This window comes from Nannospalax galili, unplaced genomic scaffold, assembly GCF_000622305.1.
Source record: "Nannospalax galili isolate Female #2095 unplaced genomic scaffold, S.galili_v1.0 scaffold747, whole genome shotgun sequence".
Taxonomy (NCBI): Eukaryota; Metazoa; Chordata; class Mammalia; order Rodentia; family Spalacidae; genus Nannospalax; species Nannospalax galili.
Window position 1 is genome coordinate 1,769,244 of NW_008357686.1, and position 5,517 is coordinate 1,774,760.

General features: G+C 44.7%; 1 protein-coding gene across 1 annotated transcript in view; it reads right to left on the reverse strand.

The window, feature by feature from the left end:
* Nono (non-POU domain containing octamer binding) overlaps positions 1-5,440 on the reverse strand; it is a 15,410-nt gene extending 9,970 nt beyond the window's left edge. The window contains exons 1-2 of the mRNA XM_008855569.3: positions 5,305-5,440; positions 4,569-4,622 (exon numbers count right to left, since the gene is read on the reverse strand). The gene's annotated coding sequence lies outside the window, so the exon portion shown is untranslated. The remainder of the gene's footprint in view (positions 1-4,568; positions 4,623-5,304) is intronic.
* Positions 5,441-5,517: the final 77 nt, after the last annotated feature.

Sequence of the window (5,517 nt, forward strand, 5' to 3'; positions counted from 1 at the left end):
TAAATCCCAGCACTTGGGAAGCTTAGAGAGCCCCTCCCCTCCCAAATTCCTAGCACCCACATGGCAGCTCACAACTTTTTGGGTTTTTATTATAAGTTTTTTATTGAATTTTTGTGTGCTATATACCCCCTTGGCACCCTCCCATAGCACCTCCCACTGGAGTTTATACACTCTGTTCATACATTGTATTAAGGCCTACTATGTAAAGTGTCCCGAGATGTCCTTCAGCGAAAGTTTATCCAAGGGGTTCAGTTAGCCTATCTCTAGAGTCTCGCCCCTCAAGTCCTCACTCAGCAGTAATAAGCTGCCAATAAGATTGGGGCTTGCTGTTCATTTCCGCAGTTCTGTGTTGGGTTTTTGTCTGCCTAAGTTTGCACAGGTCTTGTGCATGCTGACACTACTGCTGTAGGTTTATATAAGAGAAAGGTCCCAGGCGACTGTATGACTATTTCTGTATGGTCATGCACCTCCTCCCTGGATTACAATCTTTCTGCCCCCTCTTCTGCAATGGTCCCTGGGCAGCTCACAACTTTAACTCCAGTTCTAAATCTCTATGAGCACTGCACACATGTGGCAAAACAATCCTACAAATATTTAAAAATCTTTCCCCCAAACTGACTCCCACATCTAGGTGTGGAGGCACACATCTTAATCCCAGGACTGAGAAGGCAGAGGCAGGCAAATTTTTGTGAGATCAAGGATAGACTGGTCTACATAGCAAGTTCCAAGCCTGTTGGAGCTACAGGGAGACCCTGTCCCACAAAGATCAAAATAAAAATTTGAAATGACTGCCCCCAAATTATCCCTATTGCATTATTAAAGCACATTTTAAAAACACAAAGAAGGGGCTGGAGAGATGGCTCAGTGGTTAAGAGTACTGGCTGCTCTTGCAGAGGACCCAGGCTCGAGTCCCAGCACCCACATGGCAGCTAACAACTGTCCCTAACTCCAGTTCCAGTGAACCTGAAGCCCTCTTCTGATCTCTGCAGGCATTGCATGACAGGGACTAGCAAGATGACTCAGCAGGTTCAGGCACTTGCCACCAACCTGAGCTCAATCACCAGTACCCACAAGGTAAAGGACTGCCACAAGTTGTCCTATCACTTCTACACGTGCTGTGACACAAGCGTGCACACACACACCAAATAAATAAATAAATAAATAAAAGTAATTAAGTGTTTGTTGCTCTTCCAGGACCTGAGTTCAGTTCCCTCTATCCATGTTGGGCAGTTCACAACTGCCTTTAACTCCAGTCTAGTTGATCCAAATCTCCAATTCCCTCCTCTGGCCTCTGTGGGCACTGCACACACTTACATGCAGGCCAAAAAAAAAAGAAGAAAAAGAAACGGAGCAAGTTCCAGTTCCAGGCCAGCTGGGGAAAATTCTGTCTCACAAAGTCAAAAAAATAATCTTTTTAAATTTAAAAAAAGAAAAGCAGGCTGGGCATGGTGGCATATGCCTTTAATCCCGGCAGAGGCAGAGGCAGGTGCGTTCCAGGCCAGTTATAACCTCAATACTTGAAAGGCTAAAGGGGAAGGAATCACTGCAAGATAGAGACCAGCCTGGGATAGAGACCCTATCTCAAAAAAAATTACAAAAAGCAAAACAAAACCACTGAAACAGAGTCTAATCATCACAAAGATGAAGTCTTGATCTTCTCCATCACCTAAAAAAATAGCCTCACTGTAGATATTGCAGATATAATAATCAACAGAGTAAAAGTATAGATTATGGGGTTGATAGGCTTAGGTTTTTGTAAAAAAAATTTTATTATTTTTATTTTATGTATGAGTGTATTGTGTGCATGTATGTGAGTGCACCCATGTCCGTGCAATGCCAGAGGTCAGAAGAGGGCTTCAGATTCCCCTGGAACTGGAGTTAAGGATGGTTCGTAGCCGCCATGTGGATGCCAGGCATTGAACCCAGGTCCTCTGCAAGAGCAGTCAGTGCTCTTAACCGCTGAGCCATCTCTCCAGCCCCGACAGACTTAGGTTTTAATCTCTGCCATAATACTATGTGCTACACAATAAATTTTGTATGTTTATTCGGCTGTCATTAGATCCATATAAAAATATCTGTTCCTCAATATGACTGAGGACTAATGAATGTGAACCACTCACTCATTGGTATATTGTGAGCACTTGTCCATATTCTTTTTCAATTCAGCAATTCCCACTTCTAGAATTTACTCTAAGAAAAATTTAAACATCAAAAAACTAATAAAAAGTCAGTGAGACCCTGCCTCAAAAAATAAAAGAGCTAAGCCATGGTAGTGTACACCTTTAATCTCAGCACTAGGGAGGAAGAAGCAGGCAGATTTCTGAGTTCCAGGCCAGCTGGGGCTACAGGGAGATCTCGTCTCAAAAAAACAAAAGAAAAAATTAACTGGGCTTGTAGGCACTTGCCTTTAATCCCAACACTTGGGAGGCAGGTGGATCTCTGTGAGATGGAGGCCAGTCTGGTTTACTTAGCAAGTTCCAGGCCAGCTGGGGCTACAAAGAGATCCTGTTTCCAAAAAAAAAATTATGACTATCAGGGCCAATGGAAGAGCTCAGTGGTAAATGAATCTAGGCGAGGAACAGAATGCAGACCCTGTCTCAAAAGGACCAAAAAAAAAAAAGAGGAAAGGGGCTGGAGAGATGGTTCAGGGTTAAGAGCATTGACTGCTCTTGCAGAGGACCCAGGTATGGTGGCTAACAACCACCTATAACTTGGGGAGAATCTGACGCCTTTTTCTGACCTCCATGGGCATTGCACATGACATGGGTGTACTTACACACATGCAGGCAATACACTCATACACATAAAATAAAAAAATAACAAATACTTTTTTAAAAGAAAAGAATGAGGAAAAAGCCAGGCATGGCGGTGAATGCCTTTAATCTCAGCACTTGGGAGGCAGAGGTGGGCGGATCTCTGTTAAGTTCCAGGCCAGCTGGGGCTACAGGGAGGCAGAGGCAAGTGATCTCTGTGAGTTCGAGGCCAGCCTGGTCTGGGAGAGCTGGGGCTACAGGGAGACCCTGTCTCAAAAAGACCCCCCCCCCAAAATAATAATGATGAGGAAAACACACCTAGAAAAATACTTTACCCATCCAAGCTCACACAGGCATAAAGGAATGGAATTCAGGTCTACTGACCTCTAAAACTCATAAACCATTATGCATCAAGTAGGCCTTCAATTCAATTGAAACTCCAACAATCATACTGGCTATGTCACCTAATTTCTTGTTACCTGGATGGAGACAAGTTATCAACCTTACACGGGTGGTTATGTTAAGGCCTAAATGAGAGAATACTACAAAGCACTTTGCTATCATCTAAGAACAAGCCAAGCACTTGTTCAGGACTCTAACATAAAATTTTTATAACCAAATTGCCTACTTTTGTGTTTCTGAATAAAGATCCCCACAACGCTAGCTTGTATTATCTTTCCCTTCCATGTACTCTTTCCCCAAGCATTCAACGATGAAGGTATATAAAGCACCTAAAGTACTATTGTATCCAGTTCCTACTAAGTACCAAGTTGCAAGAAGTACTTCTTCCTAGACAGGTGTGATGGCACATGCCTTGCACTAGGGAGGCAGATGCAGGCAATCTCTGGAGGCAGGTGATCTCTGATCTCTCTAATCTGGTCTACATAGCATGTTCCGGGCCAGCCAGGACTACGAATTGAAACCCTGTCTCAAAAGAGCAAAAAAGGGTTCTTCCTATCAATAACTCCAGCAATATAATTTCAAAGTATGTACAGAAATCTGGAGCAATAAATTTATCAACGTCCAACTATCCAACTTCAAAAAGACAGCACAAAGATCACCAAGAATTTGTCTACTTTAGTCCTAAGATTAACTATAATGAAAACGACTCTTGAGAAAATACATATTCATGACTTGTATGTACCAATTGTTATGTGATACACCTGCACAAATGTTTAGGTGAGAGCTGGGCATGGTGGCGCACGCCTTTAAGCCCAGCACTAGAGGCGGAGGCCGGGGAATCTCTGTGAGTTCCTGTGAGTTCCAGGCCAGCCTGGTCTACATAGTGAGTTCCAGGCCACCTGGCGCTACAGGGAGACCCTGTCTCAAAAATACTAAAAATAAGATAAAATAAAATAAAGCAAATGTTTAGGTGAGTCCCTAGTCACACATATCTGCAATCTAAATCAACAACTCTCAATTCTGTGAAGTCAAACTATTAAGAAGAAACTGGTGGACAAGGCCAGTGTAAATTTCCCAGACTGAGATGGCCATCTCACGGGCTACCCTGAAAGCTGTAAAATACAGACACGGTTAGAATCTTTGCTGAGTTTCGTAGAACTTTTCACTTAATAACAAGGAAGTTAGAAAAAAATATATAAATCTAACCATTACCCCACAACTAACCATTGCCAAAGTTAGAAGAAAAAAAAAAACACCACAAAACAGCACAGTTACATTTTTATTTCAGAATTTTAACTAAAAATCGGTTTACGTAAATACTATGAAAAGTCCACAAAAAATTAATCTGTCGTCTATTCAACTGGGCACCCTGAACTTTATCTGGTTAACCCCATGTACCCCCTTTACACCTACCTGCACTTCGATTGAACACAGCAAGTGCTTCCCAGTCCTCTCTAACCTCGACTTCTGTTAAAAATCACAAAGAAAAGATGTCAGCTTACAACAAGACTTCCACAAATTGGGAAAGCCTTGAAAGGAAAGCTATCAATCTAAGTTTCATTTAGAAAAGCGATGCTAAAAATGGCTCAAAAAAAAAAAAACAACTAAACTGTGAGGAAAAAAGGGGGGAGGGGGTGTTCAAGAACTTGCTCCGAAAGCCAGGGGGTCTGAACTAGCAGAACATCCCACTGTAATAGTTTCACAAAGAAACATAGCTCTAGGCCCCACGCTGGCCCATTCGGAATTAATGGCCTCGCGGGGCTGAGGAGGTGGAGCGTCCGACAAAGCGCCTCCTCCTTGCAACCACCACACTTCAAGGCTTTCGCATAATAGACCCCACAACCTCGGGCCCGGCGCGGCTCTGAGGCCGCCAACTTACTCCGGGCTGAGTGGCACAAAGAAACCGGGCGAGAAAGCAAGCGAACGAGGAACGGTCTAAACGCCCCAGCGAGGCGAGGGGAGCGAGCAGGGCCCGCGGGTGGGCTGCGGGGGCTGCGGAGGCCGCTCCCAGCGGGAACAAGGCCTCAGGGCGCCTTGGAACCCACATCCTCTCCTCAAACTCCGCCTCGCTCTAGCCCCTTCTTTCACGGGTCGCCGTGGGAAACCCCATAGCCCTCCCAAACGTCAGTCAAGACGCTCCAAAACTCACCCAGAGCCGACAGTTCTTTGCTCAGACTAACGGCGACGCTGCACAGCCTCCACCGTCCCGAGAAAAGAGCGCGCGACCGCCGGAAACGAGCCGACAGAGCTCGGTGCCTCCCAAGGGGCTCGATGTTCCATTCCCGATTGGCTACGGGAACTGCCAATTAACGTTTATCTCCAGAGGCGGAATCATTTGTCCGCCATTTCGTAGATTCTATTG